Below are 19,354 nucleotides of genomic sequence, written 5' to 3'. Positions count from 1 at the left end.
GGGTCCCTACTAGCCCTCAAAGGATCCCTGAACTAGGAGCTGAGTAAGACAACCTGTTCCTCCTGGACACGGACGAACAGGAGTCTAAACTGGCCAAGCTGCAAGGGAAGAGAAACATAAACAGCCTATGGATATGGCAGGTGAGTGAAATGACTTCCACACCTACCTGCCACAGACACACTGACTGGATCCCGTGCTCAACTGCTGATGTCAAAACCAAACATAAAATGACACAGCACACACAATAACACACAGGAACCCAGATCCATAGCTGCAGTAAGAATAGACACCACTAGACATATAAAGTAACATTGTGACATAATATTTATGACCACAAGGGTGGCCCTCACTGGCAGATGGTATAAGAGACCAGGAGGATGACTCCAGCTACAACAAGACTGGAGTACCCCTCAGCTACAGGTGAAATGGCCACACCCACACAGACACAGACTGGAAAGGGAATTAACCCTTCCAACACCAACCAGGGAAGTGAAACCACTTAAAGGGAAAAGGACAAATAAACACCACACTCCACCTGTTACCGCCGGCAAAGGCATGCGTGGCAGCCATGTCCTGGGAACCAGCCAGCAGGCCGAGACACTGCCACCACATGCACACAACACCACACGTTGCCGGGAACAACCGCAAGTGAAGGGAAGTGTCAAAGTGCACACATACATAAACCTTGTGCACAACACAAAAGGAAAGTGCACACCATACAGACAAAAGGCACACCTACAAAGACAGGTTGCCAGGAGCAACCGCATGCCCTAAACAGCAAGCTGCCTAGCAACAGCTCAGGCTGCTATACTGTGACTAACATCATGTTGCCAGCGGCAACCACACGTGAGGCCACATACTTCAGCCCTCACCTGTGATTGACAACAAGACCAGACCGCGGCAACAGCATGTGGGTCCAGGAGTCACGACCATGAGCAAGGTCGTGACATATATACAGGAGATACCCAGGTTATACCAGCTGTACATATATAATTATATACAGGAGATGCCCAGGTTATACCAGCATGGTCCATATCACTGTATACAAGAAGATGTATAACTTATACCAGCTGTACATATATAATTATATACAGGAGATGCCCAGGTTATACCAGCTGTACATATATAATTATATACAGGAGATACCTAGGTTATACCAGCATGGTCCATATCACTATATACAGAAGATGTATAACTTATACCAGCTGTACATATATAATTATATACAAGAGATGCCCAGGTTATACCAGCTGTACATATATAATTATATACAGGAGATGCCCAGGTTATACCAGCATGGTCCATATCACTGTATACAAGAAGATGTATAACTTATACCAGCTGTACATATATAATTATATACAGGAGATGCCCAGGTTATACCAGCTGTACATATATAATTATATACAGGAGATACCTAGGTTATACCAGCATGGTCCATATCACTATATACAGAAGATGTATAACTTATACCAGCTGTACATATATAATTATATACAGGATATACCCAGGTTATACCAGCTGTACATATATAATTATATACAGGAGAAGCCCAGGTTACACCAGCATGGTCCATATCACTATATACAAGAAGATGTATAACTTATACCAGCTGTACATATATAATTATATACAGGAGAAGCCCAGGTTCACCAGCTGTACATATATAATTATATACAGGAGATACCCAGGTTATACCAGCATGCTCCATATCACTATATACAAAAAGATGTATAACTTATACCAGCTGTACATATATAATTATATACAGGAGATGCCCAGGTTATACCAGCTGTACATATATAATTATATACAGGAGATGCCCAGGTTACACCAGCTGTACATATATAATTATATACAGGAGATGCCCAGGTTATACCAGCATGGTCCATATCACTGTATACAAGAAGATGTATAACTTATACCAGCTGTACATATATAATTATATACAGGAGATGCCCAGGTTATACCAGCTGTACATATATAATTATATACAGGAGATACCTAGGTTATACCAGCTGTACATATATAATTATATACAGGAGATACCCAGGTTATACCAGCATGCTCCATATCACTATATACAGAAGATGTATAACTTATACCAGCTGTACATATATAATTATATACAGGATATACCCAGGTTATACCAGCTGTACATATATAATTATATACAGGAGATACCCAGGTTATACCAGCATGCTCCATATCACTATATACAAGAAGATGTATAACTTATACCAGCTGTACATATATAATTATATACAGGAGATGCCCAGGTTATACCAGCTGTACATATATAATTATATACAGGAGATGCCCAGGTTACACCAGCTGTACATATATAATTATATACAGGAGATGCCCAGGTTATACCAGCATAGTAGAAGATGTGATTGAAGGTTTACCTCATATTCCGCAGTGAAGATTTCCTGCTCTGTGATGTGATTTTGTGATATATTTTGGTTTCTTCTGAGAATATTTGACATGAGAATTTGTGTCCTTACAAACTGGAAGAAAGGAAACATTGAGTCAGCAGATCGCCGTCACTGGGGTTAGGAAGTGATCTCCGCAGGCCGGACGCTGGGTTACAAAATCTGTGACAACAGACAGAAAATTAGCAGCGTGAAATACACATGACCGTGTCAAATAAGCAAAAGTTCAGGAGCGGCGACTGACGGACAGCAGAATATAAAAAATAAATTTCTTTTTAAATTGAACCTGAATTTACTTTACATTAAATCATTAATCCAGAAACTTCTCTCTGCTTCCCATACTGTGTTTATTGCCTCTAAATGTAGTGAATCCTCGTTCTTCTCAGATTCTCAGTTCCATCTTGTATTATACTGCAGAGCTGCACTCACTATTCTGCTGGTGCAGTCACTGTGTACATACATTACTTATCCTGTACTGATCCTGAGTTACATCCTGTATTATACTCCAGAGCTGCACTCACTATTCTGCTGGTGCAGTCACTGTGTACATACATTACTTACCCTGTACTGATCCTCAGTTACATCCTGTATTATACTCCAGAGCTGCACTCACTATTCTGCTGGTGCAGTCACTGTGTACATTACATTACTTATCCTGTACTGATCCTGAGTTACATCCTGTATTATACCCCAGAGCTGCACTCACTATTCTGCTGGTGCAGTCACTGTGTACATACATTACTTATCCTGTACTGACCCTGAGTTACATCCTGTATTATACTCCAGAGCTGCACTCACTATTCTGCTGGTGCAGTCACTGTGTACATTACATTACTTATCCTGTACTGATCCTGAGTTACATCCTGTATTATACCCCAGAGCTGCACTCACTATTCTGCCAGTGCAGTCACTGTGTACATACATTACTTATCCTGTACTGATCCTCAGTTAGATCCTGTATTATACCCCAGAACTGTGCTCACTATTCTGCTGGTGCAGTCACTGTGTACATACATTACTTATCCTGTACTGATCCTGAGTTACATCCTGTATTATACTCCAGAGCTGCACTCACTATTCTGCTGGTGTAGTCACTGTGTACATACATTACTTATCCTGTACTGAGTTACATCCTGTATTGTACCCCAGAGCTGGACTCACTATTCTGCTGGTGCAGTCACTGTGTACATACATTACTTATCCTGTACTGATCCTGAGTTACATCCTGTATTATACTCCAGAGCTGCACTCACTATTCTGCTGGTGCAGTCACTGTGTACATACATTACTTATCCTGTACTGATCCTGAGTTACATCCTGTATTATACCCCAGAGCTGCACTCACTATTCTGCTGGTGCAGTCACTGTGTACATACATTACTTATCCTGTACTGATCCTGAGTTACATCCAGTATTATACTCCAGAGCTGCACTCACTATTCTGCTGGTGCAGTCACTGTGTACATACATTACTTATCTTGTACTGATCCTGACTTACATCCTGTATTATATTCCAGAGCTTCACTCACTATTCTGCTGGTGCAGTCACTGTGTACATACATTACTTATCCTGTACTGATCCTGAGTAACATCCTGTATTATACCCCAGAGCTGAACTCACTATTCTGCTGGTGCAGTCACTGTGTACATACATTACTTATCCTGTACTGATCCTGAGTTACATCCTGTATTATACTCCAGAGCTGCACTCACTATTCTGCTGGTGCAGTCACTGTGTACATACATTACTTATCCTGTACTGATCCTGAGTTACATCCTGTATTATACTCCAGAGCTGTACTCACTATTCTGCTGGTGGAGTCACTGTGTACATACATTACTTATCCTGTACTGATCCTGAGTTACATCCTGTATTATACTCCAGAGCTGCACTCACTATTCTGCTGGTGCAGTCACTGTGTACATACATTACTTATCCTGTACTGATCCTGAGTTACATCCTGTATTATACCCCAGAGCTGCACTCACTATTCTGCTGGTGCAGTCACTGTGTACATACATTACTTATCCTGTACTGAGTTACATCCTGTATTGAAGATATTTGTCTCCCCTTCTTTTTTTTTTAAAGAAATACATATAGTTTATGAATAGGAAATAAGCTAGAACAGGACAGATACAGAATACAATCAACTAACCAAAATATGTAACATTTGTAGCAAGGCCAATATTGCTACTAGACAGATTGTGACTGAAGAAAAACTGCATAAAGACCAATTCCACCACCATACATCCGATCGTACATTGTCAGAAAATGGTATATAGCCGCTCTGCTGACCATGCAGTACTGATAGTATTGTGACTCACACATGATGACGTCTGTAACTGAAGTATTTCATTTCCCTTTTCTATACCATTTAGCCATTTTGAACACATGCAGCTTGCAGTATTATAGTAGTTATGTTCTTGTACATAGGAGCAGTATTATAGTAGTTATGTTCTTGTACATAGGAGTAGTATTATAGTAGTTATATTCTTGTACATAGGAGCAGTATTATAGTAGTTATATTCTTGTACATAGGAGCAGTATTATAGTAGTTATATTCTTGTACATAGGAGGCAGTATTATAGTAGTTATATTCTTGTACATAGGAGCAGTATTGTAGTAGTTATATTCTTGTACATAGGAGCAGTATTATAGTAGTTATATTCTTGTACATAGGAGCAGTATTATAGTAGTTATGTTCTTGTACATAGGAGCAGTATTATAGTAGTTATATTCTTGTACATAGGAGCAGTATTATAGTAGTTATGTTCTTGTACATAGGAGCAGTATTATAGTAGTTATGTTCTTGTACATAGGAGTAGTATTATAGTAGTTATATTCTTGTACATAGGAGCAGTATTATAGTAGTTATATTCTTGTACATAGGAGCAGTATTATAGTAGTTATATTCTTGTACATAGGAGCAGTATTATAGTAGTTATATTCTTGTACATAGGAGCAGTATTATAGTAGTTATATTCTTGTACATAGGAGCAGTATTATAGTAGTTAAATTCTTGTACATTGGAGGCAGTATTATAGTAGTTATATTCTTGTACATAGGAGGCAGTATTATAGTAGTTATATTCTTGTACATAGGAGCAGTATTATAGTAGTTATATTCTTGTACATAGGAGGCAGTATTATAGTAGTTATATTCTTGTACATAGGAGGCAGTATTATAGTAGTTATATTCTTGTACATAGGAGCAGTATTTTAGTAGTCATATTCTTGTACACAGGAGGCAGTATTATAGTAGTTATATTCTTGTACATAGGAGCAGTATTATAGTAGTTATATTCCTGTACATAGGAGCAGTATTATAGTAGTTATATTCTTGTACATAGGAGGCAGTATTATAGCAGTTATATTCTTGTACATAGGAGGCAGTATTATAGTAGTTATATTCTTGTACATAGGAGCAGTATTATAGTAGATATATTCTTGTACATAGGAGCAGTATTATAGTAGTTATGTTTCTGTACATAGGAGCAGTATTATAGTAGTTATATTCTTGTACATAGGAGGCAGTATTATAGTAGTTATGTTTCTGTACATAGGAGCAGTATTATAGTAGTTATATTCTTGTACATAGGAGGCAGTATTATAGTAGTTATATTCTTGTACATAGGAGGCAGTATTATAGTAGTTATATTCTTGTACATAGGAGGCAGTATTATAGTAGTTATATTCTTGTACATAGGAGCAGTATTGTAGTAGTTATATTCTTGTATATAGGAGCAGTATTATAGTAGTTATATTCTTGTACATAGGAGCAGTATTATAGTAGTTATATTCTTGTACATAGGAGCAGTATTATAGTAGTTATATTCTTGTACATAGGAGCAGTATTATAGTAGTTATATTCCTGTACATAGGAGCAGTATTATAGTAGTTATATTCTTGTACATAGGAGCAGTATTATAGTAGTTATATTCTTGTAGATGGGAGGCAGTATTATAGTAGTTATATTCTTGTACATAGGGGCAGTATTATAGTAGTTATATTCTTGTACATAGGATGCAGTATTATAGTAGTTATATACTTGTACATAGAAGCAGTATTATAGTAGTTATATTCTTGTACATAGGAGCAGTATTATAGTAGTTATATTCTTGTACATAGGAGCAGTATTATAGTAGGTATATTCTTGTACATAGGAGCAGTATTATAGTAGTTATATTCTTGTACATAGGAGCAGTATTATAGTAGTTATATTCTTGTACATAGGAGCAGTATTATAGTAGTTATATTCTTGTACATAGGAGCAGTATTATAGTAGTTATATTCTTGTACATAGGAGGCAATATTATAGTAGTTATATTCTTGTCCATAGGAGGCAGCATTATAGTAGTTATATTCTTGTATATAGGAGCAGTATTATAGTAGTTATATTCTTGTACATAGGAGGCAGTATTATAGTAGTTATATTATTGTACATAGGAGAAGTATTATAGTAGTTATATTCTTGTATATAGGAGCAGTATTATAGTAGTTATATTCTTGTACATAGGAGGCAGTATTATAGTAGTTATATTCTTGTACATAAAAGCAGTATTATAGTAGTTATATTCTTGTACATAGGAGGCAGTATTATAGTAGTTATATTCTTGTACATAGGAGCAGTATTATAGTAGTTATATTCTTGTACATAGGAGGCAGTATTATAGTGGTTATATTCTTGTACATAGGAGGCAGTATTATAGTAGTTATATTCTTGTACATAGGAGCAGTATTATAGTAATTATATTCTTGTACATAGGAGCAGTATTATAGTAGTTATATTCTTGTACATAGGAGCAGTATTATAGTAGTTATATTCTTGTACATAGGAGCAGTATTATAGTAGTTATATTCTTGTACATAGGAGGCAGTATTATAGTAGTTATATTATTGTACATAGGAGAAGTATTATAGTAGTTATATTCTTGTATATAGGAGCAGTATTATAGTAGTTATATTCTTGTACATAGGAGGCAGTATTATAGTAGTTATATTCTTGTACATAGGAGGCAGTATTATAGTAGTTATATTCCTGTACATAGGAGCAGTATTATAGTAGTTATATTCTTGTACATAGGAGCAGTATTATAGTAGTTATATTCTTGTAGATGGGAGGCAGTATTATAGTAGTTATATTCTTGTACATAGGGGCAGTATTATAGTAGTTATATTCTTGTACATAGGATGCAGTATTATAGTAGTTATATACTTGTACATAGAAGCAGTATTATAGTAGTTATATTCTTGTACATAGGAGCAGTATTATAGTAGTTATATTCTTGTACATAGGAGGCAGTATTATAGTAGTTATATTCTTGTACATAGTAGCAGTATTATAGTAATTATATTCTTGTACATAGGAGGCAATATTATAGTAGTTATATTCTTGTCCATAGGAGGCAGCATTATAGTAGTTATATTCTTGTATATAGGAGCAGTATTATAGTAGTTATATTCTTGTACATAGGAGGCAGTATTATAGTAGTTATATTATTGTACATAGGAGAAGTATTATAGTAGTTATATTCTTGTATATAGGAGCAGTATTATAGTAGTTATATTCTTGTACATAGGAGGCAGTATTATAGTAGTTATATTCTTGTACATAAAAGCAGTATTATAGTAGTTATATTCTTGTATATAGGAGCAGTATTATAGTAGTTATATTCTTGTACATAGGAGGCAGTATTATAGTAGTTATATTCTTGTACATAGGAGCAGTATTATAGTAGTTATATTCTTGTACATAGGAGCAGTATTATAGTAGGTATATTCTTGTAAATAGGAGCAGTATTATAGTAGTTATATTCTTGTACATAGGAGCAGTATTATAGTAGTTATATTCTTGTACATAGGAGCAGTATTATAGTAGTTATATTCTTGTACATAGGAGCAGTATTATAGTAGTTATATTCTTGTACATAGGAGGCAATATTATAGTAGTTATATTCTTGTCCATAGGAGGCAGCATTATAGTAGTTATATTCTTGTATATAGGAGCAGTATTATAGTAGTTATATTCTTGTACATAGGAGGCAGTATTATAGTAGTTATATTATTGTACATAGGAGAAGTATTATAGTAGTTATATTCTTGTATATAGGAGCAGTATTATAGTAGTTATATTCTTGTACATAGGAGGCAGTATTATAGTAGTTATATTCTTGTACATAAAAGCAGTATTATAGTAGTTATATTCTTGTACATAGGAGGCAGTATTATAGTAGTTATATTCTTGTACATAGGAGCAGTATTATAGTAGTTATATTCTTGTACATAGGAGCAGTATTATAGTAGTTATATTCTTGTACATAGGAGGCAGTATTATAGTGGTTATATTCTTGTACATAGGAGGCAGTATTATAGTAGTTATATTCTTGTACATAGGAGCAGTATTATAGTAGTTATATTCTTGTACATAGGAGCAGTATTATAGTAGTTATATTCTTGTACATAGGAGCAGTATTATAGTAGTTATATTCTTGTACATAGGAGGCAGTATTATAGTAGTTATATTCTTGTACATAGGAGCAGTATTGTAGTAGTTATATTCTTGTACATAGGAGCAGTATTATAGTAGTTATATTCTTGTACATAGGAGCAGTATTATAGTAGTTATGTTCTTGTACATAGGAGCAGTATTATAGTAGTTATATTCTTGTACATAGGAGCAGTATTATAGTAGTTATGTTCTTGTACATAGGAGCAGTATTATAGTAGTTATGTTCTTGTACATAGGAGTAGTATTATAGTAGTTATATTCTTGTACATAGGAGCAGTATTATAGTAGTTATATTCTTGTACATAGGAGCAGTATTATAGTAGTTATATTCTTGTACATAGGAGCAGTATTATAGTAGTTATATTCTTGTACATAGGAGCAGTATTATAGTAGTTATATTCTTGTACATAGGAGCAGTATTATAGTAGTTAAATTCTTGTACATTGGAGGCAGTATTATAGTAGTTATATTCTTGTACATAGGAGGCAGTATTATAGTAGTTATATTCTTGTACATAGGAGCAGTATTATAGTAGTTATATTCTTGTACATAGGAGGCAGTATTATAGTAGTTATATTCTTGTACATAGGAGGCAGTATTATAGTAGTTATATTCTTGTACATAGGAGCAGTATTTTAGTAGTCATATTCTTGTACACAGGAGGCAGTATTATAGTAGTTATATTCTTGTACATAGGAGCAGTATTATAGTAGTTATATTCCTGTACATAGGAGCAGTATTATAGTAGTTATATTCTTGTACATAGGAGGCAGTATTATAGCAGTTATATTCTTGTACATAGGAGGCAGTATTATAGTAGTTATATTCTTGTACATAGGAGCAGTATTATAGTAGATATATTCTTGTACATAGGAGCAGTATTATAGTAGTTATGTTTCTGTACATAGGAGCAGTATTATAGTAGTTATATTCTTGTACATAGGAGGCAGTATTATAGTAGTTATGTTTCTGTACATAGGAGCAGTATTATAGTAGTTATATTCTTGTACATAGGAGGCAGTATTATAGTAGTTATATTCTTGTACATAGGAGGCAGTATTATAGTAGTTATATTCTTGTACATAGGAGGCAGTATTATAGTAGTTATATTCTTGTACATAGGAGCAGTATTGTAGTAGTTATATTCTTGTATATAGGAGCAGTATTATAGTAGTTATATTCTTGTACATAGGAGCAGTATTATAGTAGTTATATTCTTGTACATAGGAGCAGTATTATAGTAGTTATATTCTTGTACATAGGAGCAGTATTATAGTAGTTATATTCCTGTACATAGGAGCAGTATTATAGTAGTTATATTCTTGTACATAGGAGCAGTATTATAGTAGTTATATTCTTGTAGATGGGAGGCAGTATTATAGTAGTTATATTCTTGTACATAGGGGCAGTATTATAGTAGTTATATTCTTGTACATAGGATGCAGTATTATAGTAGTTATATACTTGTACATAGAAGCAGTATTATAGTAGTTATATTCTTGTACATAGGAGCAGTATTATAGTAGTTATATTCTTGTACATAGGAGCAGTATTATAGTAGGTATATTCTTGTACATAGGAGCAGTATTATAGTAGTTATATTCTTGTACATAGGAGCAGTATTATAGTAGTTATATTCTTGTACATAGGAGCAGTATTATAGTAGTTATATTCTTGTACATAGGAGCAGTATTATAGTAGTTATATTCTTGTACATAGGAGGCAATATTATAGTAGTTATATTCTTGTCCATAGGAGGCAGCATTATAGTAGTTATATTCTTGTATATAGGAGCAGTATTATAGTAGTTATATTCTTGTACATAGGAGGCAGTATTATAGTAGTTATATTCTTGTACATAGGAGAAGTATTATAGTAGTTATATTCTTGTATATAGGAGCAGTATTATAGTAGTTATATTCTTGTACATAGGAGGCAGTATTATAGTAGTTATATTCTTGTACATAAAAGCAGTATTATAGTAGTTATATTCTTGTACATAGGAGGCAGTATTATAGTAGTTATATTCTTGTACATAGGAGCAGTATTATAGTAGTTATATTCTTGTACATAGGAGGCAGTATTATAGTGGTTATATTCTTGTACATAGGAGGCAGTATTATAGTAGTTATATTCTTGTACATAGGAGCAGTATTATAGTAGTTATATTCTTGTACATAGGAGCAGTATTATAGTAGTTATATTCTTGTACATAGGAGCAGTATTATAGTAGTTATATTCTTGTACATAGGAGCAGTATTATAGTAGTTATATTCTTGTACATAGGAGGCAGTATTATAGTAGTTATATTATTGTACATAGGAGAAGTATTATAGTAGTTATATTCTTGTATATAGGAGCAGTATTATAGTAGTTATATTCTTGTACATAGGAGGCAGTATTATAGTAGTTATATTCTTGTACATAGGAGGCAGTATTATAGTAGTTATATTCCTGTACATAGGAGCAGTATTATAGTAGTTATATTCTTGTACATAGGAGCAGTATTATAGTAGTTATATTCTTGTAGATGGGAGGCAGTATTATAGTAGTTATATTCTTGTACATAGGGGCAGTATTATAGTAGTTATATTCTTGTACATAGGATGCAGTATTATAGTAGTTATATACTTGTACATAGAAGCAGTATTATAGTAGTTATATTCTTGTACATAGGAGCAGTATTATAGTAGTTATATTCTTGTACATAGGAGGCAGTATTATAGTAGTTATATTCTTGTACATAGTAGCAGTATTATAGTAATTATATTCTTGTACATAGGAGGCAATATTATAGTAGTTATATTCTTGTCCATAGGAGGCAGCATTATAGTAGTTATATTCTTGTATATAGGAGCAGTATTATAGTAGTTATATTCTTGTACATAGGAGGCAGTATTATAGTAGTTATATTATTGTACATAGGAGAAGTATTATAGTAGTTATATTCTTGTATATAGGAGCAGTATTATAGTAGTTATATTCTTGTACATAGGAGGCAGTATTATAGTAGTTATATTCTTGTACATAAAAGCAGTATTATAGTAGTTATATTCTTGTATATAGGAGCAGTATTATAGTAGTTATATTCTTGTACATAGGAGGCAGTATTATAGTAGTTATATTCTTGTACATAGGAGCAGTATTATAGTAGTTATATTCTTGTACATAGGAGCAGTATTATAGTAGGTATATTCTTGTAAATAGGAGCAGTATTATAGTAGTTATATTCTTGTACATAGGAGCAGTATTATAGTAGTTATATTCTTGTACATAGGAGCAGTATTATAGTAGTTATATTCTTGTACATAGGAGCAGTATTATAGTAGTTATATTCTTGTACATAGGAGGCAATATTATAGTAGTTATATTCTTGTCCATAGGAGGCAGCATTATAGTAGTTATATTCTTGTACATAGGAGCAGTATTATAGTAGTTATATTCTTGTACATAGGAGGCAGTATTATAGTAGTTATATTATTGTACATAGGAGAAGTATTATAGTAGTTATATTCTTGTATATAGGAGCAGTATTATAGTAGTTATATTCTTGTACATAGGAGGCAGTATTATAGTAGTTATATTCTTGTACATAAAAGCAGTATTATAGTAGTTATATTCTTGTACATAGGAGGCAGTATTATAGTAGTTATATTCTTGTACATAGGAGCAGTATTATAGTAGTTATATTCTTGTACATAGGAGCAGTATTATAGTAGTTATATTCTTGTACATAGGAGGCAGTATTATAGTGGTTATATTCTTGTACATAGGAGGCAGTATTATAGTAGTTATATTCTTGTACATAGGAGCAGTATTATAGTAGTTATATTCTTGTACATAGGAGCAGTATTATAGTAGTTATATTCTTGTACATAGGAGCAGTATTATAGTAGTTATATTCTTGTACATAGGAGGCAGTATTATAGTAGTTATATTCTTGTACATAGGAGCAGTATTGTAGTAGTTATATTCTTGTACATAGGAGCAGTATTATAGTAGTTATATTCTTGTACATAGGAGCAGTATTATAGTAGTTATGTTCTTGTACATAGGAGCAGTATTATAGTAGTTATATTCTTGTACATAGGAGCAGTATTATAGTAGTTATGTTCTTGTACATAGGAGCAGTATTATAGTAGTTATGTTCTTGTACATAGGAGTAGTATTATAGTAGTTATATTCTTGTACATAGGAGCAGTATTATAGTAGTTATATTCTTGTACATAGGAGCAGTATTATAGTAGTTATATTCTTGTACATAGGAGCAGTATTATAGTAGTTATATTCTTGTACATAGGAGCAGTATTATAGTAGTTATATTCTTGTACATAGGAGCAGTATTATAGTAGTTAAATTCTTGTACATTGGAGGCAGTATTATAGTAGTTATATTCTTGTACATAGGAGGCAGTATTATAGTAGTTATATTCTTGTACATAGGAGCAGTATTATAGTAGTTATATTCTTGTACATAGGAGGCAGTATTATAGTAGTTATATTCTTGTACATAGGAGGCAGTATTATAGTAGTTATATTCTTGTACATAGGAGCAGTATTTTAGTAGTCATATTCTTGTACACAGGAGGCAGTATTATAGTAGTTATATTCTTGTACATAGGAGCAGTATTATAGTAGTTATATTCCTGTACATAGGAGCAGTATTATAGTAGTTATATTCTTGTACATAGGAGGCAGTATTATAGCAGTTATATTCTTGTACATAGGAGGCAGTATTATAGTAGTTATATTCTTGTACATAGGAGCAGTATTATAGTAGATATATTCTTGTACATAGGAGCAGTATTATAGTAGTTATGTTTCTGTACATAGGAGCAGTATTATAGTAGTTATATTCTTGTACATAGGAGGCAGTATTATAGTAGTTATGTTTCTGTACATAGGAGCAGTATTATAGTAGTTATATTCTTGTACATAGGAGGCAGTATTATAGTAGTTATATTCTTGTACATAGGAGGCAGTATTATAGTAGTTATATTCTTGTACATAGGAGGCAGTATTATAGTAGTTATATTCTTGTACATAGGAGCAGTATTGTAGTAGTTATATTCTTGTATATAGGAGCAGTATTATAGTAGTTATATTCTTGTACATAGGAGCAGTATTATAGTAGTTATATTCTTGTACATAGGAGCAGTATTATAGTAGTTATATTCTTGTACATAGGAGCAGTATTATAGTAGTTATATTCCTGTACATAGGAGCAGTATTATAGTAGTTATATTCTTGTACATAGGAGCAGTATTATAGTAGTTATATTCTTGTAGATGGGAGGCAGTATTATAGTAGTTATATTCTTGTACATAGGGGCAGTATTATAGTAGTTATATTCTTGTACATAGGATGCAGTATTATAGTAGTTATATACTTGTACATAGAAGCAGTATTATAGTAGTTATATTCTTGTACATAGGAGCAGTATTATAGTAGTTATATTCTTGTACATAGGAGCAGTATTATAGTAGGTATATTCTTGTACATAGGAGCAGTATTATAGTAGTTATATTCTTGTACATAGGAGCAGTATTATAGTAGTTATATTCTTGTACATAGGAGCAGTATTATAGTAGTTATATTCTTGTACATAGGAGCAGTATTATAGTAGTTATATTCTTGTACATAGGAGGCAATATTATAGTAGTTATATTCTTGTCCATAGGAGGCAGCATTATAGTAGTTATATTCTTGTATATAGGAGCAGTATTATAGTAGTTATATTCTTGTACATAGGAGGCAGTATTATAGTAGTTATATTATTGTACATAGGAGAAGTATTATAGTAGTTATATTCTTGTATATAGGAGCAGTATTATAGTAGTTATATTCTTGTACATAGGAGGCAGTATTATAGTAGTTATATTCTTGTACATAAAAGCAGTATTATAGTAGTTATATTCTTGTACATAGGAGGCAGTATTATAGTAGTTATATTCTTGTACATAGGAGCAGTATTATAGTAGTTATATTCTTGTACATAGGAGGCAGTATTATAGTGGTTATATTCTTGTACATAGGAGGCAGTATTATAGTAGTTATATTCTTGTACATAGGAGCAGTATTATAGTAGTTATATTCTTGTACATAGGAGCAGTATTATAGTAGTTATATTCTTGTACATAGGAGCAGTATTATAGTAGTTATATTCTTGTACATAGGAGCAGTATTATAGTAGTTATATTCTTGTACATAGGAGGCAGTATTATAGTAGTTATATTATTGTACATAGGAGAAGTATTATAGTAGTTATATTCTTGTATATAGGAGCAGTATTATAGTAGTTATATTCTTGTACATAGGAGGCAGTATTATAGTAGTTATATTCTTGTACATAGGAGGCAGTATTATAGTAGTTATATTCCTGTACATAGGAGCAGTATTATAGTAGTTATATTCTTGTACATAGGAGCAGTATTATAGTAGTTATATTCTTGTAGATGGGAGGCAGTATTATAGTAGTTATATTCTTGTACATAGGGGCAGTATTATAGTAGTTATATTCTTGTACATAGGATGCAGTATTATAGTAGTTATATACTTGTACATAGAAGCAGTATTATAGTAGTTATATTCTTGTACATAGGAGCAGTATTATAGTAGTTATATTCTTGTACATAGGAGGCAGTATTATAGTAGTTATATTCTTGTACATAGTAGCAGTATTATAGTAATTATATTCTTGTACATAGGAGGCAATATTATAGTAGTTATATTCTTGTCCATAGGAGGCAGCATTATAGTAGTTATATTCTTGTATATAGGAGCAGTATTATAGTAGTTATATTCTTGTACATAGGAGGCAGTATTATAGTAGTTATATTATTGTACATAGGAGAAGTATTATAGTAGTTATATTCTTGTATATAGGAGCAGTATTATAGTAGTTATATTCTTGTACATAGGAGGCAGTATTATAGTAGTTATATTCTTGTACATAAAAGCAGTATTATAGTAGTTATATTCTTGTATATAGGAGCAGTATTATAGTAGTTATATTCTTGTACATAGGAGGCAGTATTATAGTAGTTATATTCTTGTACATAGGAGCAGTATTATAGTAGTTATATTCTTGTACATAGGAGCAGTATTATAGTAGGTATATTCTTGTAAATAGGAGCAGTATTATAGTAGTTATATTCTTGTACATAGGAGCAGTATTATAGTAGTTATATTCTTGTACATAGGAGCAGTATTATAGTAGTTATATTCTTGTACATAGGAGCAGTATTATAGTAGTTATATTCTTGTACATAGGAGGCAATATTATAGTAGTTATATTCTTGTCCATAGGAGGCAGCATTATAGTAGTTATATTCTTGTATATAGGAGCAGTATTATAGTAGTTATATTCTTGTACATAGGAGGCAGTATTATAGTAGTTATATTATTGTACATAGGAGAAGTATTATAGTAGTTATATTCTTGTATATAGGAGCAGTATTATAGTAGTTATATTCTTGTACATAGGAGGCAGTATTATAGTAGTTATATTCTTGTACATAAAAGCAGTATTATAGTAGTTATATTCTTGTACATAGGAGGCAGTATTATAGTAGTTATATTCTTGTACATAGGAGCAGTATTATAGTAGTTATATTCTTGTACATAGGAGCAGTATTATAGTAGTTATATTCTTGTACATAGGAGGCAGTATTATAGTGGTTATATTCTTGTACATAGGAGGCAGTATTATAGTAGTTATATTCTTGTACATAGGAGCAGTATTATAGTAGTTATATTCTTGTACATAGGAGCAGTATTATAGTAGTTATATTCTTGTACATAGGAGCAGTATTATAGTAGTTATATTCTTGTACATAGGAGCAGTATTATAGTAGTTATATTCTTGTACATAGGAGGCAGTATTATAGTAGTTATATTATTGTACATAGGAGAAGTATTATAGTAGTTATATTCTTGTATATAGGAGCAGTATTATAGTAGTTATATTCTTGTACATAGGAGGCAGTATTATAGTAGTTATATTCTTGTACATAGGAGGCAGTATTATAGTAGTTATATTATTGTACATAGGAGCAGTATTATAGTAGTTATATTCTTGTACATAGGAGCAGTATTATAGTAGTTATATTCCTGTACATAGGAGCAGTATTATAGTAGTTATATTCTTGTACATAGGAGCAGTATTATAGTAGTTATATTCTTGTAGATGGGAGGCAGTATTATAGTAGTTATATTCTTGTACATAGGGGCAGTATTATAGTAGTTATATTCTTGTACATAGGATGCAGTATTATAGTAGTTATATACTTGTACATAGAAGCAGTATTATAGTAGTTATATTCTTGTACATAGGAGCAGTATTATAGTAGTTATATTCTTGTACATAGGAGCAGTATTATAGTAGGTATATTCTTGTACATAGGAGCAGTATTATAGTAGTTATATTCTTGTACATAGGAGCAGTATTATAGTAGTTATATTCTTGTACATAGGAGCAGTATTATAGTAGTTATATTCTTGTACATAGGAGCAGTATTATAGTAGTTATATTCTTGTACATAGGAGGCAATATTATAGTAGTTATATTCTTGTCCATAGGAGGCAGCATTATAGTAGTTATATTCTTGTATATAGGAGCAGTATTATAGTAGTTATATTCTTGTACATAGGAGGCAGTATTATAGTAGTTATATTATTGTACATAGGAGAAGTATTATAGTAGTTATATTCTTGTATATAGGAGCAGTATTATAGTAGTTATATTCTTGTACATAGGAGGCAGTATTATAGTAGTTATATTCTTGTACATAAAAGCAGTATTATAGTAGTTATATTCTTGTACATAGGAGGCAGTATTATAGTAGTTATATTCTTGTACATAGGAGCAGTATTATAGTAGTTATATTCTTGTACATAGGAGGCAGTATTATAGTGGTTATATTCTTGTACATAGGAGGCAGTATTATAGTAGTTATATTCTTGTACATAGGAGCAGTATTATAGTAGTTATATTCTTGTACATAGGAGCAGTATTATAGTAGTTATATTCTTGTACATAGGAGCAGTATTATAGTAGTTATATTCTTGTACATAGGAGCAGTATTATAGTAGTTATATTCTTGTACATAGGAGGCAGTATTATAGTAGTTATATTATTGTACATAGGAGAAGTATTATAGTAGTTATATTCTTGTATATAGGAGCAGTATTATAGTAGTTATATTCTTGTACATAGGAGGCAGTATTATAGTAGTTATATTCTTGTACATAGGAGGCAGTATTATAGTAGTTATATTCCTGTACATAGGAGCAGTATTATAGTAGTTATATTCTTGTACATAGGAGCAGTATTATAGTAGTTATATTCTTGTAGATGGGAGGCAGTATTATAGTAGTTATATTCTTGTACATAGGGGCAGTATTATAGTAGTTATATTCTTGTACATAGGATGCAGTATTATAGTAGTTATATACTTGTACATAGAAGCAGTATTATAGTAGTTATATTCTTGTACATAGGAGCAGTATTATAGTAGTTATATTCTTGTACATAGGAGGCAGTATTATAGTAGTTATATTCTTGTACATAGGAGCAGTATTATAGTAATTATATTCTTGTACATAGGAGGCAATATTATAGTAGTTATATTCTTGTCCATAGGAGGCAGCATTATAGTAGTTATATTCTTGTATATAGGAGCAGTATTATAGTAGTTATATTCTTGTACATAGGAGGCAGTATTATAGTAGTTATATTATTGTACATAGGAGAAGTATTATAGTAGTTATATTCTTGTATATAGGAGCAGTATTATAGTAGTTATATTCTTGTACATAGGAGGCAGTATTATAGTAGTTATATTCTTGTACATAAAAGCAGTATTATAGTAGTTATATTCTTGTATATAGGAGCAGTATTATAGTAGTTATATTCTTGTACATAGGAGGCAGTATTATAGTAGTTATATTCTTGTACATAGGAGCAGTATTATAGTAGTTATATTCTTGTACATAGGAGCAGTATTATAGTAGGTATATTCTTGTACATAGGAGCAGTATTATAGTAGTTATATTCTTGTACATAGGAGCAGTATTATAGTAGTTATATTCTTGTACATAGGAGCAGTATTATAGTAGTTATATTCTTGTACATAGGAGCAGTATTATAGTAGTTATATTCTTGTACATAGGAGGCAATATTATAGTAGTTATATTCTTGTCCATAGGAGGCAGCATTATAGTAGTTATATTCTTGTATATAGGAGCAGTATTATAGTAGTTATATTCTTGTACATAGGAGGCAGTATTATAGTAGTTATATTATTGTACATAGGAGAAGTATTATAGTAGTTATATTCTTGTATATAGGAGCAGTATTATAGTAGTTATATTCTTGTACATAGGAGGCAGTATTATAGTAGTTATATTCT

At 32.0% G+C, this 19,354-nt stretch overlaps 2 protein-coding genes across 2 annotated transcripts in view; one reads left to right on the top strand and one right to left on the bottom strand.

Annotated features, from left to right (window-relative positions):
• TMIE (transmembrane inner ear) overlaps positions 1 to 19,354 on the top strand; it is a 113,193-nt gene that overhangs the window by 18,818 nt on the left and 75,021 nt on the right. The gene's annotated exons all lie outside the window — the stretch shown is intronic.
• Positions 1 to 19,354, bottom strand: part of ALS2CL (ALS2 C-terminal like) — a 125,936-nt gene that overhangs the window by 100,364 nt on the left and 6,218 nt on the right. Inside the window, exon 2 of the mRNA XM_040431511.1 lies at positions 2,409 to 2,597. The gene's annotated coding sequence lies outside the window, so the exon portion shown is untranslated. The remainder of the gene's footprint in view (positions 1 to 2,408; positions 2,598 to 19,354) is intronic.

The sequence above is a fragment of the Bufo bufo genome, chromosome 5, assembly GCF_905171765.1.
Source record: "Bufo bufo chromosome 5, aBufBuf1.1, whole genome shotgun sequence".
NCBI classification, from domain to species: domain Eukaryota; kingdom Metazoa; phylum Chordata; class Amphibia; order Anura; family Bufonidae; genus Bufo; species Bufo bufo.
Note: the sequence above shows the minus strand (reverse complement) of the source record. Positions and strands in the feature narration are given on the sequence as shown.